Consider the following 21,334-nt stretch of genomic DNA (forward strand, 5'->3'; position numbering starts at 1 on the left):
TTCAAAAAACTAATTCCTGTATTTAATTATATGAGGACATTCAGCAACAAAGCTCCATTGACACATGGAGATTGCATTCTTACAACTTGAGGGTCCTTCTTGCAGAGGGACACACATTTTGGTGTGACTTTGTTTGCTGAGAATGAGTAGGTTGGGACATAGGAAAGGAGAGAAAACACTTGGAAACGAAGATATTGAAACTGCAGTGCCATCATATCAACTTTTCCATCTGGCCCAATTTGGCAACCATGTGAGTGTCTCTGTTTGGCCAAAACATGACTAAAAATTAAACATAAAATTTTCTGGAGCTAAATCTTGGGTAGACAGAAGTGATCTTAGAAGGGGGAGAACACAATATATTTCTAATTAATGTAAACTCACTTTTGGTTAAGATTTTTTCCAAAGCTTTATAAAAGCAATTGGCTTGGCTGTTGCTAAGGGATTTGTAAATTCAACAATATCTACAATCATGAGCAAATATGTTGTTTATGATAAAATAATGTAAGACAGTAAATTTCCCCCATGTGGTCATACTGTTGGCACATTAACATTGAGGAGATGACTTTGTTAATTATTTCAGACAAAGGGATGCATAAAAAAATTCTGTTAGCATGAAACCATATTTGTAATCCAAAAGCTGAAGAAAAACGTTCAGTTCTGTTATTTCTAAACAATATATTAGAACTGATTGATTAAAGTTAAATAGTAACTCCTAATTAGGTTGCTATTTAATATTTTTCTACCTTGCGTTATTTATACCTAGTAACATAAAACATGATGATAATGGGGGCATTGATGGTCTTGAGAAGAGAGCTATAGCTGTCAATTTTTTATAGACTCAGGGTAAATTTCAGGAATTTTAATATCTGTAAAATTTAAAACTTCTTTGCCTGCACTTCCCTGTGGTGGCCATATAAATTAACTATAGGCTTATTAATATAGTGACCTAAATGAGTAGTAGAAAATTTATTCCTTGCTTAAATACCTTTTCATTAGTATAAGCTTCCATTATGAATGAGTTAACTAGCCCTCAATAAACCAAGTAACCATGGTTTCTGAAAAATATATACTAAACCTGTTTAAAATAAACAGATTTAAGGGGAGAAGAAAATATTTCTTTCCCATTTTCTATCTTTATTTCTAAAAGTTAAAAGACCTCCAGTGATTCTTTCCTAGCCTTCTATTACTTATTCCCTCAAAGCAGGAGGCCTGCTGTTCTGATTCATCAGAACTAGAGTTATTAAGTCACAAATATTAGTACTCTGAATAAGTTTACACATACAAAGGAGCCTCCAAAAAATTATCAGAGGATTTCTCAGCAGAAACTTTGCAAACCAGAAGGTATTGGGATGATATATTCAAAGTGTTGAAAGGAAAAAAACAAAAAACTGTCAACCAAGAATACTGTATAGGGCAAACTGTCCTTTAAAAATGAAGGAAAAATTAAGACTTTCTCAGATAAACAAAAGCTGAGGGATTTCATTACCATTAGGCCTATTCTACAAGGAATGCTAAAGTGATTTCATCAAATTAAAATAGAAAGATGGTAGACAGCAACAAGAAGCTGTACATAAACATAAGGTTCTCCAGTAAAGGTAAATAGGGACAAATACAGCAACCCATACTATTGTAACTTTGATGCATAGAATTTAAATGATAAAATTTTTTTTAATATATAAATCCATGTTAATTATATACAATATATACAGACAGAATTTGATATCAAGACTATAAACTGTGCAGGTGGGTGGAACTGTAAAGGGATAGTTTTTGTGTGCGATTGAAGTTAATTGTTATTAGTCTAAAATAGAATGCTATATTGGGGAGTTCCCTGGTGGTCTAGTGGTTAGGATTTGGCACTTTCGTTGCTGTGACCTCGGTTCAATCCCTGGTCAGGGAACTGAGATCCTGCAAGTTGCATGGACAAAGAAAAAAAAGAAGAGTGTTATAACTTCAAGATGTTTTATGTAGCTGCAATGTAACCACAAGGAAAGTATCTATAGAATATACACAACAGAAAATGAGAAGAAAATCAATGAAACACGAAGTAGGGCAGTAGTGTAGACAGGAGGGACCAAATAGCTACAAGAAATGCAGAAGACAGTTAACAAATTGCCAATAGTAAGTCCTTCCCTATCAGTAATTACTTTAAGTGTAAATAGATTAACATACCAATCAAAAGACTTGGATTGGCTGAGTGGATTTTTAAAAAAAAAGGAATTCAACTATATATTATTTACAAGAGACTCACTTTAGATCTAGACAGAAAGTGGAGAGATGGAAGAAGATATTTCATACAAATGTTAACCAAAGGAGAGCAAGGGTGGCTATGCTAATATAAGACAAATTAGACCTCAAATCAAAAAATTTTACAAAAGACAAAGAAATGGAAAACGAAAATTTGCAAATATGTGGAAATTAAACAACCAGTAAGTCAAAGAAGTCACAAGAGTAATTAGAAAATACCTTGAGACAAAGTAATTGAAAGCACAATATACTGAAACTTATGGGTTTCAGTGAAAGCATTGCTAAAATGGAAGTTTATAGCTGTGAATGCATACATTAAAAAAGAAGATCTTGAAACAAGACCCTAGCTTTACATCTCAAGAAATTAGAAGAAAGAAAAAATTAAACTCAAAGTTAGCAGAAGGTAGGAAATAGTGAAGACTACAGCAGAGATAAATAAAATAGAGAATAGAAAAAATTTTAAAAAAACAGAAGTTTTTTTTTTAAGAGAAACAAAATTGACAAACCCTTAGCTAGACCAACTAAGAAAAAAAGAGAGAAGACTCAAATAACTAAAATCATAAATGAAAGATGGGAAATTACAAATGATGCCACAGAAATAAAAAGGATTATAAGAGACTATTATGAATAAATGTACTCCAACAAATTCAATAACCTAGAAGAAATGGACAAATTCCTGAAAACACATAATCTACCAAGACTGAATCATGAAAAATTAGAAAATCTGAACAAATAACAAAAGATTGAATCAGTAATCAAAAGCCTACCCACAAAGAAAAGTCCTGAATCACATGGTTTCACTGGAGAATTCTATGCTAAACACTTAAAGAAGAATTAACACCATTCCTCCTGAAACTTTTCCAAGAACTTGAAGAGGAAGGGACATTTCCAAACTCACTCTATGAGGCCAGTATTAGCGTATTACCAAAGTTACACAAAGATACTACAGGAAAAGAAAACTACAGACAACTATTCCTGTTGAATATTAATGCAAAATTCTCAACAAAATACTAGCAAATAGAATTCAACAGACCATTAAAAGGATTATGCACCATTACCAAGTGGAATTTATTCTTGGAATGCAAGGATGCTTCACCATATGAAAATCAATCAATGTGATATATAAATAGAATGAAGAGAAAAATCATATGATCATCTCAATTGACAGAGAAAAAGCATTTGACAGGGTCAACACCCTTTCGTGATAAAAACACAAACTAGGAACAGAAGAAAAATACCTCAATATAATAACGACCATTTATTAAAAGCCCACAGCTAACATCATACTCAGTGATGATAGACTGAAGGGTTTTCCTCAAAAATCAAGGCAAGGATGTCCACTCTTGCCACTTCTGTTCAATATCATATTGAAAGTCCTTGCCAGAGCAGTAAGATAAGAAAAAGAAATAAAAGGAATCCAAGTGGGAGATAAAGAAATAAAATTATCTGTGTTTTCAGATGACATTATATTATATGTAGAAAACCCTAAAGATTACATATACACACACATACAAAACCTTTAGAACTAATTCACAAAGTCAGCAAAGAAGCAGGATACAAAATCAACACACAAAAAAGAGTTCTATTTCTATATGCTAATGATAAACTGTCCCAGAAAGAAATTAAGAAAACAATTCCGTTTACAACAGCATCAACAAGAATAAAATACTTAGGAATAAATTTAACCAAGGAAGTGAAAGACTTGTACTCTGAAAACTGCAAACATTGTTGAAAGAAATTTTAAAAGAAACAATAAATGGGAAAAAAAATCCCATTTTCATGGATTCGAAGACTTAACGTGTTGTTGAAATGTCCGTAGTACCCAAAACAGTCTGCAGATTCAGTGCAATCCCTATCAAGATCCCAATAGCATTTTTGGGAGATTTGGAAAAATTCATCCTAAAATTCATATGGAATATCAAGGGATTTCAAATAGTCAAAACTATTTTTAAAAAGAGAAACAAATTTAGAGGACTCACACTTTCAGATTTCAACACATTACAAAGCTACAGTGATCAAAACAGTGTTGTATTGACATAAAGACAAATAGACTGATGCAAAGAATAGAAAGCCCAGAAATAAATCTTTGTGTAATGATTAAATGACATTTGACATGGGTGCCAAGAGCACTCAGTGGGGAAAGGAGAGTCTTCTCCACAAACTGTGTTGAGAAAATGGGATATCCACATGCAAAAGACTGCAGGTAGACCCTTATCTTATACCATCCACAAAAATTAACTCAAAATGGATTAAAGGCTGAAATAGGAGACCTACAACTCTAAAATTCCTCAAAGAAAACATAGGGGAAAAACTTCATGACATTGGATTTGGCAATGATTTCTTGGATATGACATCAAAACCTCAGGCAAAAAAAGCAAAAATAGAGTAATTGGTAAGAACTTCTGTGCATCAAAGGATATAATCCATAGAGTGAAAGGCAACCTATGGAATGGGAGAAAATATTTGCAAATCATATATCTGATAAGACATTACTATCCAGAATATGTAAAGAAGTACTAAAACTCAAGAACAAAAAATCAAATAAACCAATTAAAAAATGGGCAAAGGACTTGAATGGACATTTCTCTAATGATGGAAAATGAATGGCCAAGAAGCATATGAAAGACATTCAACATCACTGATAATCAGAAATATACAAATGGAAACCGCAGTGAGATGTCAGCTGGCACCCATTAGGATGGCTATTATAACACAAAACAAAAAACAAAACAACCAGAAACCCCCCAGAAAACAACAGCTGTTTTTGAGGATGTGGGAGAAATTAGAATCCTTGTGCACTGTTGTTGCGATTTTAAAATGGTCCAACAGCAATGGAAAATGATACAAAGTTTCCTCAAAAAATTTTAAATAGAACTATCATATGATCCAGCATTCTTACTTCTGTGTATATATTCATAAGAATTGAAAGCAGGGTCCCCAAAGGTAGTTGCACATCAGTGTTCATAATAGCCAAGAGATGGAAGCAACTAAAATATCCAATGATGGAGGAATGGATAAACAAATTGGAGTATATACATACAATGGAATATTTTTTTAACATCTCTATTAGAGTATAATTGCTTTACAGTGGTGTGTTAGTTTTGAATCAGCTATGCATATACATATATCCCCATATCCCCTCCCTCTTGCATCTTCCTCCCACCCTCCGTATCCCACCTCTCTAGGTGGTCACAGAGCACCGAGCTGATCTCCCTGTGCTATGCACTGCTTCCCACTAGCTAGCTATTTTACATTTGGTAGTGTATATATGTCCATGCCACTCTCTCACTTCGTCCTACCTTACCCTTCCCCCTCCCCGTGTCCTCAAGTCCATTCTCTACATCTGCATCTTTATTCCTGTCCTGCCCCTAGGTTCATCAGAACGATTTTTTTTTTTTTAGATTCCATATATATGTTTTAGCATACGGTATTTTTTTTTCTCTTTCTGACTTACTTCACTCTGTATGACAGGCTCTAGGTCCATCCACCTCACTACAAATAACTCAATTTCGTTTCTTTTTATGGCTCAGTAATATTCCATTGTATATATGTGCCACATCTTCTTTATCCATTCATCTGTCCATGGACACTTAGGTTGCTTCCATGTTCTGGCTATTGTAAATAGACTGCAGTGAACATTGTGGTACATGACTCTTTTTGAATGATGGTTTTCTCAGGGTATATGCCCAGTAGTGGGATTGCTGGATCATATGGTAGTTCTATTTTTAGTTTCTTAAGGAACCTCCATACTATTCTCCATAGTGGCTGTATCAATTTACATTCCCACCAACAGTGCAAGAGGGTTCCCTTTTCTCCACACCCTCTCCAGCATTTATTGTCTGTAGATGTTTTGATGATGGCCATTCTGACTCGTGTGAGGTGATACCTCATTGTAGTTTTGATTTGCATTTCTCTAATGATTAGTGATGTTGAGCATCCTTTCATGTGTTTGTTGGCAATCTGTGTATCTTCTTTGGAGAAATGTCTATTTAGGTCTTCTGCCCATTTTTGGATTGCATTGTTTGTTTTTTTGATATTGAACTGCATGAGCTGCTTGTAAATTTTGGAGATTAATCCTTTGTCAACTGCTTTGTTTGCAAATATTTTCTCCCATTCTGAGAGTTGTCTTTTCGTCTTGTTTATGGTTTCCTTTGCTGTGCAAAAACTTTTAAGTTTCATTAGGTCCCATTTGTTTATTTTTGGTTTTTTTTTTCCATTTCTCTAGGAGGTGGGTCAAAAAGGATCTTTCTGTGATGTATGTCACAGATTGTTCTGCCTATGTTTTCCTCTAAGAGTTTTAGAGTGTCTGGCCTTACATTTAGGGCTTAAATCCATCATGAGTTTATTTTTGTGTATGGTGTTAGGGAGTGTTCTAATTTCATTCTTTTACATGTAGCTGTCCAGTTTTCCCAGCACCACTTATTGAAGAGGCTTTCTTTTCTCCTTTGTATATCTTGCCTCCTTTATCAAAGATAAGGTGACCATATGTGCATGGGTTTATCTCTGGGCTTTCTATCCTTTTCCACTGATCTATATTTCTGTTACTGTGCCAGTAGCATCCTGTCTTGATTACTGTAGCTTTGTAGTATAGTCTGAAGTCAGGGTGTGTGATTCCTCCAGCTCCATTTTTCTTTCTCAAGATTGCTTTGGCTATTCGGGGTCTTTTGTGTTTCCATACAAATGATGCAATTTTTTGTTCTAGTTCTATGAGAAATACCATTGGTAGTTGATAGGGATTGCATTGAATCTGTAGATTGCTTTGGGTAGTATAGTCATTTTCACAATGTTGATTCTTCCAATCCAAGAACATGGTATATCTCTCCATCTGTTTGTATCGTCTTTAATTTCTTTCATCAGTGTCTTATAGTTTTCTGCATAGAGATGTTTTGCCTCCTTATGTAGGTTTATTCCTAGGTATTTGATTCATTTTGTTGCAATGGTAAATGGGAGTGTTCCCTTAATTTCTCTTTCAGATTTTTCATCACTAGCATATAGGAATGCAAGAGATTTCTGTGCATTAATTTTGTATCCTGCTACTTTACCAGATTCATTGATTAGCTCTAGTAGGTTTCTGGTAGCATCTTTAGGATTCTCTATGTATAGTATCATGTCATCTGCAAACAGTGACAGCTTTACTTCTTCTTTTTCAATTTGGATTCCTTTTATTTCTTTTTCTTCTCTCATTGCTATGGCTAAAACTTCCAAGACTATATTCATTAATAGTGGTGAGAGTGGACAACCTTGTCTTTTTCCTGATCTTAGTGAAAATGGTTTCAGTTTTTCACCATTGAGAATGATGTTGGCTGTGGGTTTGCATACAATGGAATATTATTCAGCCTTAAGAAGGGAGGCAATCCTCTAACATGCTATAACATGGATGAATTTTGAACACATTATGCTAAGTAAAATAAATCAGTCACAAAAAGATAAATACTGTGTACTACTGAAGCCCACGGGCCTAGAGTCCATGCTCCGCCAGAAGAGAAGCCACTGCAATGAGAAACCCATGCATCACAATGAAGAGTAGCCCCCGCTCGCCACAACTAGAGAAAGCCCACGCACAGCAACGAAGACCCAACACAGCCAAAAATTTAAAAAAAAAAAAAAAAAATAGAGTGAAAAATGGGAAAAAAAAAAAAAAGAAAATGATGAATTGTGTGTAGGGATATCTGGGGAGGGTTTTTAATTGACATTATTGAAATAAAAACTGGGAGACTTGAGAAAAAAAAGATAAATACTGTGTGATTCCACTTACATGAGATATCTAAAGTAATCAAATTTGTAGACACAGGAAGTGGAATTGTGGTTACCTGGGAGTGTGTAGAAGGGGTTGGCAGAGGGCAATTATTTTTTAATGGGTTTAGTGTTTCAAATTTGCAGGATGAAAACGTTCTGGAGATCTGTTTCATAATGATGTGAATGTACTTAACTCTGCTTAGCTGTACACTTAAAAATGATTAAAATGACAAATTTCATGTTGTGTGTTTTTTATCGGAATAACAAAGTAATTAAAAACCTAGAAATATGGAAATAGAGGGTGAAGAAAAGGAAGGTAAAACTGTGCTGTTTTTTATTGTTACATGATTTCCTCAGTACTTTAAGCAATATTTTGATTTGAATATTTCCATTGATCTATTATCATATGACTCATAGATGTGACAACTGGTATTTAGAGCCAAATCCACCTGTCTCCAGGCCTGTGTTCTCACTCCTAGGCTATGCGTCTGGAAAATGACTTCAGAAAATATTTGTCAAAGATTTCAGATAATTTTGTGATATATTATTTTGTCAAAGGGTATAATCTAGCTGCATCTGTATATCACCATCACCTTAAATGAAAATTTAGTTAATTTTCATTATATAAACACATTTATTGGGATTATTTTATACAATCTAGTGGATATTTTATATTTTTTCCAAAGATAAGATCCAAAATAATTCATACTGTAGGAAACAAACATTTGGGAAACAAAATTTGAATTCAGTTTTCTAGCAAAATAGCCACTAGAAAGAGTAAGCAATTAGAGTCATGTTAATAAGCTTTAATTTATAAATACTGAAATCAATAAAGATGTGTCTATGGGTATTTTCTGTCAGATTTCTTGTGTTAAAATTCAGTCGCATAGAGACCAGACTTGAAAATTCCCCAACCAGACAAAACCAGTTAAGCCATGTAAGCCAAACTTAATTTAGCTTAGTTCATGAATGTAAGTAAAATTTAACTTAGGTAATTTCTTGTAAATGCTTCTAATGATCATAAACAAAACTTAAGTTGTCCTCCTAAAATAGTATAAGATAATCACTGTTAACCAATTCCTTGCTGTCTGGAAACTCCCATTATAATAACCACCAATCGTTGTAAAAGTTAAACAAGCTTCCTCATTCTCTCTTCATACGCCGTTCTGGAGCGTCCGCCTCTGAGCCTCACACCACTTTTGGGTTTGAAGTGTCTCTGTTCGAAAACAGTTTGTTTTTTGACCAAAATATTTATATCAAGTAAAGCTTTTTGATTTTTTTCTTTTGAAACAGATAGTAGTTACACACAATATTCACATTATGGAAAACATTTAACAATAAAATTAAAATGTGCTCTAAGAGATAAATACAAAACAACTAACCGGTGCAGACAGAAAAATGAAATAGTGCAAGTTTGGATGAGGGACACACAATTATTGAAAATGTGTAATGTTTTCCATGTGCCCTGGAACACTGAGGAAAATTACTGTTATTTGTTTTACGACTTAGAGAAGGGCATGGAACAACCAATAAGGCTCTTTTAATGCTGTATATCCATTCTGAGGTCATGCTGTGCTTGCAGAAGAGGGAAATATCTTTTTAACATTACTCCCGTGTATTCTTCATTGTATTATAATATTCTAACTGATACAATAATGATTGCTTTAAAACATATACTATTTTATTCTCTTCATTATAATGTCTGAAAGTTGCCCTCCATTCTTTGGACAAAGTCAATCAGATTTTTTTTTAAATTGCATAAACTTAAAAAAAAAAAAAAGAGGTCATTCTGCGTTCTCCTGCTGTGGATCTCTCTCACCTTTAAGAAGAAGTTGCTACTTATCTCTGCCTCTCTGCTTATCAGCATTAGTTACTCCTTATCTATTTGATCATTCTCATTCAAACTTATCCCATCGTAAAAACAACAAAAACAGTCTTCCTTTCTTCTCACATACCACCCATATCTCCATTTCTTTCCTGGAGAGAAAGGAAATTTCTTTCATAAATAAATTTACTACTAAAAGCATTACTTACAAATGATGTTTCTACTTGCTTCTCTCCCAGCCATTCTTCCAATTAGTCTGGTTTGGTCAAAATATGCACAGAAACTAATATTGTCGAAATTGCCAGGAAAATTCAACGAATACCTATCCATTCTCATCCCATTCAAACCCTCCGCAACTGTTGGCCAATTCTAAGATGTGTTTTACGTTCCTCTTCTAACATCCTTTTTTTGAGCTTTCATGATGCCTTTCTCCTAGGTTGCCTTCTACCTCACTCACTACTCTTTCTCACTCAACTTCAGGCATCACCTTTTCTCCTTGACCAGAGATCAGACCTCAGACTTCTTTCTAATTGTGCCCACGTCCTGGGTGATGGCAGTCAGTCATGACGTTCAGATACCACCGACGAAGTGAAGAATAACAAACTTACCATCCTGACCTCCCTTGAAATCCATAATTAGTTATTTAACTACTTCTTGGTATTCCCACTTGGCTGTCTCCCAAGCACCTTACAATGACGTTTTCTTGCCCTTTTCCTATCTTCCAACTCTATTCCATTTCCACTTTTCCCTTATAAATAAGAGGTATTACCTTCCATTGAACCACTTGTTTTGGTTGGAATCATCCTGGATTTGTCCTCCTTTTTCTTAAATCCCACATCATATCTTTCAACAAATCCTGTGATTCCAACTCCATAATACACCTCAAGCCAGTCTAATTCTATCTATCTTCACAACCACTCCCTTAGATCATATCATCATTATCTCTTGGCTGAAATACTAAGATAGCCTCTGGATGCAGGTTCCGGGTTAGAAACACATGGGACATCCGAGCTTAGTAATTGAAGGTTTTATAAAGGGGTTATTTCCAAAGCTATTGGCAGGGTTTATACAAAGACAATGAGGGATGGTAGAGTACTCCAAAAATAGTCACAAGGGAGCAAAGGTTGAGAAAGGGTTATCAGCAGCTGGGCAGAGAGCTGAGTGATGAGGACCTTAGGGCAGTCACTTCAGCTTCCAATAGAGGGACACAGCCTGGTGAGGCGACCTAGCAGAGAATGAGCCTGGTGAAGAAACGCCTCGATCTTACTTTCTGCCTCTCCCTCATTTCCTGCCCATGATCCGCACTGGCCGAGCAGAGCTGGAAGCCACCAGGAAAAGGATGCTGCTGGGGTGTCGGTTCTTGTAGTCAGCATCCTGGGGTGGAGGGGGGCTGGAGAAGGAGAGTATAAAGAAAGGTGGAGAGTGGATCTATCGGGGTCAATAAAAATATATCCACCACAATCCTCTATCTGACTTCCGATTTCCACTCTTAGGCCGCATTCTTGTAGCATCTACAGTGATCTACTTACAGGGCAAAATGGATTTTACCTGTCCTCTGCTTGAAAGCCATCACCATCTTCTTATTGAACTTAAAATCAAATCCAGACCTCTATCACCCCACAGTAATGAGTTGTTGCCAAATAGCTGGCTTAGGTGGAGTCTCAGTTTGTAAACTTGACCTCATTAGCACCATCCACCAAGTGATTGATTGAGATTCATGTTTCGGAGTTCCTACAAAACAAATGCTCTGGTAGCTTAGCTACAAAATCTCCCTTCTCCTCCTTGCTGCAGGAGTAAAAGAAGGGTGGAATAATGCAAGAGATGAAGGGTCAGACGCCTCAGAGCTGCAGAAGATAGAGTGATACATCTCGTGGGCTGATAGTTCATTTAACTCATCACCTCCTCCAGTTGAAAAAAGAGACATAGAAGGATTTGAAGTCTTTACAGCTGGCAAACCTTCTCCTCCTTCTTCAAACTCTAGGCCCAAAAGAGCACCCATTTCCTTGTAGATTTATGGCTTATAATCTGCATCTTCTTCAGGCTGTGGGAGAATTGGCTCTTCATAGTTTCTAGAGAATTTAAAGCCAATTCACTATTTTATTCAATATTTGAGCAGTTCTCCACAATCCAGGGTCTTCTAGGGATTATCAAAGATGTGAAAGAAAAGTATTGTTTCATTATGAGCTTCCTAAGCTTACTCTATGACTGATGTATGGAATGCTGACAGTGCAAGTAAGATGTATCGGCAATGGTGAGGTCACAGGACCCCAGATTTCAAGGGGTACAATCAATCTTCTCTAGCAAGTAGAATCACCTGTCATGGTGACTAAGTGTCTGCTTTGAGATAAAGCCTCTTATCATGATTGTGGAAGGTGATAATGCTTGCTTTCCAGAAAGTGTATATCTTCTCTCTTACTTTCTCTCTCTCTGTCTCTCTCTCGTTTTCCCTCTCTGTCTCTGTCTTTGTCTTCAGTTTCTCTACTTTCTTTCCTGCAGAATAGCATCTCCTGAAAAACAAACAAGCAACAAAGCTGTTGTGACTACACAGGCTATGGAATATACCATACAACCTACACTGAACTATTACGATGTTTTTCGACTTAGTTGACAAGTTGGAAATGCTTTTGTGTTTTCTTGTTCTTAAAAACTTCTCCAGACCATTATGTTGTAGAGATGCTATAGGACTCAGTAATGAACCATTCAGAAGGCGAAATCAAAGCAAACCAAAACAAAACGACTAGCCAGTTATATAACACTTTAGGACGTGTTACAGAGCAGACAGTTAAAGCCCTTCTCTGGCTTTTTAACGGTGTTAATTGGTTCCAGAGAAAGACCGGCTGTCTTTACACACACAGTTAGCTGACCACACGTTACACGCTTAATTCAGTAAACAGGTCCAAAGCGATTATGTATACAGAGCCCTCAGCTTTGCTTTACACAATCTATTTCTGGCTTAAGAGTTTTTAAAATTTAAATGTAAAATAAAAGTTTCCATTTACAAAATTAGTTTATGGCTGAATGGAACTATTTAATAAAATAAAGTGCTTAAAGTCACAGTTTGTATCATAATCTCACTTTCATTAATGTTCTGCAACAACTTTCCTGCAGTAAATACTGAAGAAAATTAATAGTATTCTTGCAAGGAATTTGATAGAACATTTAGAAAGGAGAATTAATGAGAATATTTTCTTTCTATAATTAACCAAAAAAGGTACATTCTTAGAAAGTATTTCTTTTTCCACCCCCAAATTTTGGCAACTACAAATAAATAAGCAAAGAACATTCCTTCATTATTATTTTTTTGTTGATAAAGGCAGGAGAAGTGATTGAAGCCAAATTCCCCAAGTGACTTAGGAAGATAATGTTTTGTTAAGGTTTTGAAGATTATGAAAGAGTCCATTTTAATTTTTTTAAATGAATCACACATTTAGAAGTTGATGTAGAAAAGTAATCTCATTACCTATTTTATACAAATCAGTGAGGAAAAATACATTGGTTACTTTTTATCAAAACTCTTGCTTTATAAAATAGGAAACAAAGTGTGCCAAGAATCAGTTGTGTTTATAAGCTAATCAGGATCAAGAACTTTGAAGGATATGATTTTAAACTAATTGCAGCTAACCAGTTATTCTGCCAGTTTCACTGATGCTAGCAGAAGACAGGAGACTCCTGGATTTGAGATGAAGTACTATTCACATTACAGAAAACAGCATGAACATGGCATATTTGTGTTGGTTCTCCTATTTCCCTAAGTTACACAGGTGTGATGTAGGCAGATCCATGTGGATGCCACACATGCAGTAGGGGTGCATCACAGCTGAGGAGTTACACACAGAACCTGAATCTTTTTCTAACGGGCAAAAGCAAACCTGGCCTTTCTTCTGGAAGAAGACGTTATCTTTATTACACTGAACGGAAAGAAAATCTGCCCTTTGCTCCAAATGGAGCAAACACGGTCTTTTTCAAGGCTGTTCACAATACACACATCTTAGAAAAGACGATCTGGGACAAAAGCGCAGTTAGTAACTTGCTTGTAAAATGTGCAGAAACACAAGAGGCTAATGGCTCCGGACAGTCAGGAGTCATGGAAGCAATTATTTATGTAAATCACAGTTGTATTAAATGTAACTTCCTGGATTTTACTGAGGTATTTTACCCTCTTTTAAATCATGTAGTCAGTGAACGATAAAGAAGCAACCTCATTCTATAACAGTGCCAGAGGTTAACATAGAATTACGTATTTCTTATGAATTCACTGTATTTTATTATTTATTTTAATTTTTATTTGGTTCTAGACGTTAAAGTAAGTTATTGGATCAGTGAGTAAATAAATAGTTGCTATAATTAATCCGGTATTTAATACTGGGTCAATCTCCAGAATCTCTTGGAAGTCTATCATTAGAAGATCTTTTTTTTTTTTTTTTTTTTTGCGGTACGCGGGCCTCTCACCGCTGCGGCCTCTCCCGTTGCGGAGCACAGGCTCCGGACGCGCAGGCTCAGCGGCCATGGCTCACGGGCCCAGCCGCTCCACGGCATGTGGGATCTTCCCGGACCGGGGCACGAATCCGTGTCCCCTGCATCGGCAGGCGGACTCTCAACCACTGCGCCACCAGGGAAGCCCTAGAAGATCTTTGATGCTAATGTTTTGAGGCAAAGAGAACTAAATTATAACCTCCTAACCTATTTTTTATAGGCCCTCCTGTGTAATCTCTCTGTTAGACAGTCAGCTGATTTGGAAACAATTACACCTGTAGACTCCCTTCACGGCCGTACCTAGACTAATGTGTAAATGACAGGAAGAAGTTGCACTCAGGGAGCCGGCAATTTGGGGGCCTCCACACCAGCCTCACAGCTTTCTGAAAACATCAGAACTTTAACACACTTACGTGTATTATACTGTCTACTAAGAAGTATCTCAAAATAAATTACAGCCATCTTATAACTGGTGTTGAGGGGCCTTGCAGCCAGGTGGCTATAGCTACTGTGTGACCCACTTGGGGCACTTGAATCTCTGAAAGGGCCCAAAGACCTACTGACCAGGGTCCAGTTCTCCTGGGTGCAACACAGAGCCCTCTCCCATCATTTTTCCTTCTCCCATTTTCCATCTGCCACAGACCAATAGGTGAACCCTACTCACTTCAGACCTCCTCATGTCTGGGAGAAATCATCTCTTCACCTGTTTTCAAGGCTTTCTTCTTTCTGTGCTTCTCTCTAGGAGACCCTATTTACACCCAGTGCAAGAACAGTGGCCTTGGAGTAGCTTTTGCAAATGCTTCTGAGATAAAGGAATAAAAGGATCTTAAATATTTGAATAGAATAGGGAAAGAAATAAAATGCAACAAAAAAATAAAAATATATCAGGGGAGGGGATTAACAGATACACACTACTTTACATAAAATAGAGAAGCAACAAGGATTTACTGTAGAGCACAGGAAATTATATTCAGTATTTTATAATAGTCTATAACAGAATATAATCAGAAAAAATAACTGAATCACTGTGCTGTACACCTGAAAACACAATATTATAAATCAACTAAACTACAATAAAAAAGAAAAAATATATATCAAATTATCATGTCAAGAATAATTTTATATTGCTTAAGGAAGTTGAGCTTGATTCCTTTGGTTTTGGCAACTAAAAATGAACTGAACCATGGTCCAGGAAGAACTAGCAATCTGGGCTAGGACTTGAGCTCTAAGCATCTGTATATATCAGAGCCCTATATGAACCTCCTCTGAGAACAAAAGGACTGCGAAGTAAAAATTTTTTAATGAATTTTAAAAATTGAAAAGTAACAATATTTTGAGTACAACACATAGTTTAGAAGCAGAAGTTTCATACTAGCATTGGTATGGTTCTCGTAAGAACTCTTAGGAGGAGCCTCTGGGCTCACCCAGCAGAGCTATCATCTCTCCATGTGCCTCTCTGTTGACTCATCACTGCTGTCTGCTCAAATAAAGTTGGAAAATGTTTGATTTTTAAAAGCTAATCGGTTAATTTACTGAAGGACTTCTAGGGAAGGACAAATGTAGCCTATTCTTGCCTGTCCAACAGGCAAATTCTTACTGACATTTTAAGTCTCAACTTATATATTAACTTCTTAAACGTTTCCCAACTTGCCTGGAACATTACTGCAGCCTGAGCTTCCACAGTACCTGATACATCCTCCTCAGCATAGAAGCAACCAAAGTTTCTTATAATCAACTGTCAGCTTGTCTCTTGTCCATCTAAATGGTTTTCATCTTTGTATTCATAACCTCTGGTTTGATGTCTTGCACACAATATGCACTGGAAATGGTTGTTTAATTAATAATAATAATTGCTTGACAAATGAGAAGCGTCCATGAGTAGGTGGCAGGAGATGAGTGCATAAGGGACAAACATTCCCTTTGGAGAAAAAAGGAGGAACATCTTTGCTTATAAAACTAATAATAAGAAAATAATACTGTAAAGCAGATATAAATACAGTTGTAGCTGGGGGTGTGGAAAATTAAAGGGGTTCATTCCTGTTGGACTCTGTTTTTTATGGCAAAATCAGGGGGGACACAATGGTTGGAGGAGTGTGTTAGAAATTAGTAGAAAGCTGTAGAAATGTAGTTTAGGTTTAAAATAGTTGTGGGATACGGAAGAAAGACATAGCTTAGAAAAACAGACAATAATTTCTCAGTGACATGAAGAACCTCAGCTGGATGACATTAATTTTTAAAATGACAATGCAACAGGACTCAAACCACTTGGGGGAAGCATGCAGATCCTCACCGTTCAGGTAAATGAACACTGTCCCAAGAAGGTAGGAGGCCACGACCTACATGCTTACAAATATACTCATCAAGGGACAAGTTCTGACATTGTCTGTTCACAGGTCACGGACACCTTACAAGAGGAGAATGCAAGCAATTAATCCTTAAGGGTTTTTCCACTAACAGACATCTGGCACTCAGCCAGCTGCCATAATTTTTGAAAAATATACAAGGATAGGAAATTAGTGTGAGTCAGTTCTAATAGTAGGACAACAGACAATCTATAGTAATGAGGCAGGTCCAGCTCCTAGAAAAAGGATCTTCCAAAGAAGGGTATGTAAAATCGCTTTTAGTCTAAAAGTGTGACATGAGTTAAAGTTTTATACCAAATACTAGCTTTGGGCCATTGTTTATTGCATTGGCAAGTTAATATGTGTAGTAGGAGAGTTCTGTATAGTTATCACATTTACTTTTCATAAAATTGGAATAATTGCATAACTTTGGAATAATAATTTAGAAATGTGAAATTTTTATCAAAAAAAATATTTTCCACACCTCTTCATGCTTGAAAAATGTGATTGATAAGAGTTACTAAATATTTCCGTTTTCCTTTTTACTTAAAGGGGAAGTAACTGAGGAGATTCATTTTTAGAATTACAAACAGCTGGATAATCAACACCAAGTTCCTATCTCTTGCGTAGGTTGCAAGTTGAAAAATGAATACTTGTTGTCCTTTTTGCACATCCCTAAAGAGGGTCGGAAAGTGATTTATAGTTTCATAACTAGTTATTTATGAAAACTGATAAAATTCTACTGGAGACTTACAAAGATATTAGCAACTTCCAATGTAAAACAAGATCTTTCTTCCATTACCATGTTCCAAAAATTTTAAGATATGCAACAATCCGCATGTTTCTGGAACATTCCTAATTGAAGAGGAAATCATTCGGTGAATTAAAATTATTTTCCATGACCTATCCTCTATTTTTTTTTTTTTTTTTTTTTTTTTTTACTTTTAGCCTCATATTATCTCCTACTGAGCTACATTTACAATATACGCACTAGAGGGTCTTTCATTCTGGTAAATGCGTAATATGTTTTAGTTTACATATTAAGAAATATATTAAGGAGAAAAAAAATCTTCTTTGTTATTCATTACCATGGCCAAGGACTTAATAGAAGGTGAAGTCCAAATCCATGTTTCTTTTTACTGTAGAAAGTGATTTCCTGACTTCTTAGCTTAACTGGTACAAAATAAAAAGAGAGTCTCCATTATATACTTGTACTTAACTCTGTGACTTTGGGGTTATGGATACATTTTTATCCACACAGAAATTTCTAACCCATCCATGCAATATGTAATAATGCATGAAGGAAATATGAGGAATTACTTCAAATTTGAATAAAAGAAGCATGGTACTTCCTAACCAGCCCCATATAAATATCCTTCCAAGTTGGAAAGCGTTTCAGTGCAGAATTAGCATCAGAATTCCTCAGCTCTCCACACGCAAGCTCTCTCATACCTGCACGTGAAGAGTATCTCCTTCCCAAGTGTCACCCGCAGTAAGACTACCCTTTCCCGTAGCCCTTCTTCACTCTTCCCCAGCCTGTGACAAAATACTTCCACTCCTCACGGAGTAAGTGCTCAGGGCCTCAAAGAGATAAACAGATGGGAAGGCCAGAGAGCTCTTCTCACACCCATCATTAGCTGTACCTCCAAGACTCTAAACTGGAGAGTATGTCTCCTGACACCCCAAAGAGGAGGACTGTGTGAGGGTTCAGCCTGCCAGCTTCACAACATTATGAGCCAACACAGAGCAGCAGAAAACAAAAATACTCTTAATCAACCCAATGGAACTTTATAGATGCTGTGACAGTCTGTCCAGTTCATTAATGTAAATACATCTGCATAACAAGTGGATTTGGGTATTTCTGCACTTACTGTACACCACAATGAGTAGTAAGTTGGTAACCTATCAGGCCAGAAGACCAGAACCAAAAACAGTGGGCTCTTCATATCAAAAGGAATGACCTTCCTCATAGGAAATTATAGTCTATTCTCAAGTAATTGTGGATACTTGTAGTCAGATAGCACAATAGTTGTGGGAAGATGATCTTAACAGGGCTATGGTGATAATTATAATAATTGCCAACATTTATCAGAGGTCTTCTTTGTGTTAGGTAATGTTCTAGACCCATACCCTTTATGTTCATAATTCCTAATCAATAATTTGACCAAGGTTACCAGTCCAGTAAGTGACCAAGTGACCAAGGTTACTTGTCAAGTGTATGGCGTGAACCAAGATACAAAAGTATGTCTTTATGATTCTAAAACCTGTGTACTTATCCCACTCACTAGTAGTTTTTAAAGTCTCAGGTCTCCATTACACTTTTAAAAATTATTGTGAAATCCAAAGAGCTTCTGTTTATGTGGGGTACATCTATCAAAATTATGTTAGGAATTAAAAATGAGAACTTAAGAAGTATTTTGTGTATTAAATCATTTTAAAATAAGAATGTTAAACCCATGCGTATTAACATGAATAAAATATTTTATGAAAAAACCTATATTTTCCAAAAGGAAAGAAACACATAGAGGAATGGCATTGTTTTACATTTTTGCAAATATCTGGCTTAATAGAAGACAGGTGTAATCTCAGATGTGTTTCTATATTCAATCTGTTGTTTAAGTTGAGGTATATAAAGAAATTATGGCCTCACATGGTTATGTAGTAGGAAAAGGGAAGAGTATTTTAACATTTTCAGATAATTGTAAATATTCTTCTAGGATACTAGATCACACTCTACAAATGGTATATTCTAACAGTTGCACTGTGATCTCTGAAATTACATCATTAAACTTTATGTACTCTACTACATCAAAATCCATTGGTCTGTCTTTCACTTTGATGAATGACTCTTTCACCCCATAAGTACTTGATAAAATACTGTTCAACGGGCTTTACGAAAATATTACTTCAATGAATTATTCAGATAGATCCTGCAAATGTTGGCACATTTCTTTATATAATTTTTTAAAGACATTTAAAAGTATTATTACCAATGACATCAGAAAAAGTCTTCGAATGCTAGGAAGCTGTCAAACTCAGGATGATAGTTACAAGTCTTCTAACATTCTCATTTTCACCTGAAAGTTCAATTTTCCCTATTGACATATGCTATCTATTGTTTTTTGTCACTGGCATTTTTCAAGAAAATATGTGTCTGATAATCATTTCTGAGTAGCATGTCTCTCAGTCATTTTTTCTAAGTAAAAATGGTCTTTCATGAAAACAGTGAATAGTTCAGCTCACATCTCAATAATCGTATCAAGGGCTTTTCTAGAGACAAATACTCTACTTCAGCATGCAGCAAAAGTGCTTTACATGTAATTCCACTTTGACCAATTCCACATAGACCATTAAAAAAACACATATCATGAGTTGATTCAATAAAAATAACCATTTCTACTGCTTTATAAAAGTGGACATCCTTAGGTGAAACTGGCTTTTCTTTCCTTTTGATGTGTTTGGTAGTGAAGAATACAATGATCGACTCACACATGTTGGTGCCACTGCCTTTATTTTGTACTAACGCACCAGCAGTTTTCCCTGACATTTCTTCTGTACCATTTAGTGCAAATGTCAACACGGTGAAAAGATTTTCTCCTTCTCCTCTTCCTTCTGATTGATTTTAAAAGCTTTGACTTCGAAGACCCCCTGAAAGGGTCTTGGGGACTCTGAGGGGGGAGTCTGTGGACTACACTTTGAGAATGAATGCAAAATACCATAATGGTGTGTTTTACAATTTCCTTCCTTCCTTCCTTCCTTCCTTCCTTCCTTCCTTCCTTCCTTCCTTCCTTCCTTCATCTTCTCCACATTCTTTTCATTTGAGTTAGACATGGCAAAATATTTATATTCCTGGAGGTGGCAGGTGGCAGGTCTCAGCTGTTAGCTGTGTAGTCTCAGTTGGCATAATAAAAGTGGTTACGAGCTAGTAGAGTTGGTGCTCTATTTTCTGAGGCATCTAGGCTCACTGGTCTCCCAAGTCCCAGGTTTACATGAAGGGTCCACTTTTAGATCAATGTTGTCCAACATGGTAGTCACTAGATACACTTGAAACGAACATTTGAGCACTTGAAATGTGGCCAGTCTGAACTGAGACGTGCTGTAAGTGTAAAATACCCACCAGATTTTGAAGACACACAAAAAAGTATGTAAAATATCTCATCAACATTTTAATATTGATTATATGTTAAAGTGGTTATGGTTTGGATATATTGGGAAAATTGGGATATGTTATTAAATTAATTTCACTTAGTTTTTATAGTTTTTTTTAATGTGGCTACTAGAATTTCAACTTTCGTCTGTGCCTTGCATTATGTATCTATTGGATAGTGTTGCTATAGCCATCGGCAAGAATGAGACTAAACCAGCCTTCATATAAGCTAGGGATCCTAATTAATTCAATCATTTTTATTAAATCAGACTAAAGTCCTGTCAGTTAATTTTCTATGGGAAACAACGTTTTCTCTCAGTTTTAAACTCCATAATTAAAATACTCTTGATATCCATTGATAGACATAGATAGGTATGAGACTATAGCTACATTTTTTTCATTCACGTGATTTACTTTTCTTAAGAAATACATAAGCACACAGGCATGCACACATAAACACATACCCACCTTTCTAATAAATTATATTAAAGCGCGAGAAAAAGAAACACGCGTAGCATAATATAAGGACGAATGTCAGAGATTTCTGAGGAGTATTATTTGGTA

The sequence above is a fragment of the Lagenorhynchus albirostris genome, chromosome 21 (assembly GCF_949774975.1).
Source record: "Lagenorhynchus albirostris chromosome 21, mLagAlb1.1, whole genome shotgun sequence".
NCBI lineage: Eukaryota > Metazoa > Chordata > Mammalia > Artiodactyla > Delphinidae > Lagenorhynchus > Lagenorhynchus albirostris.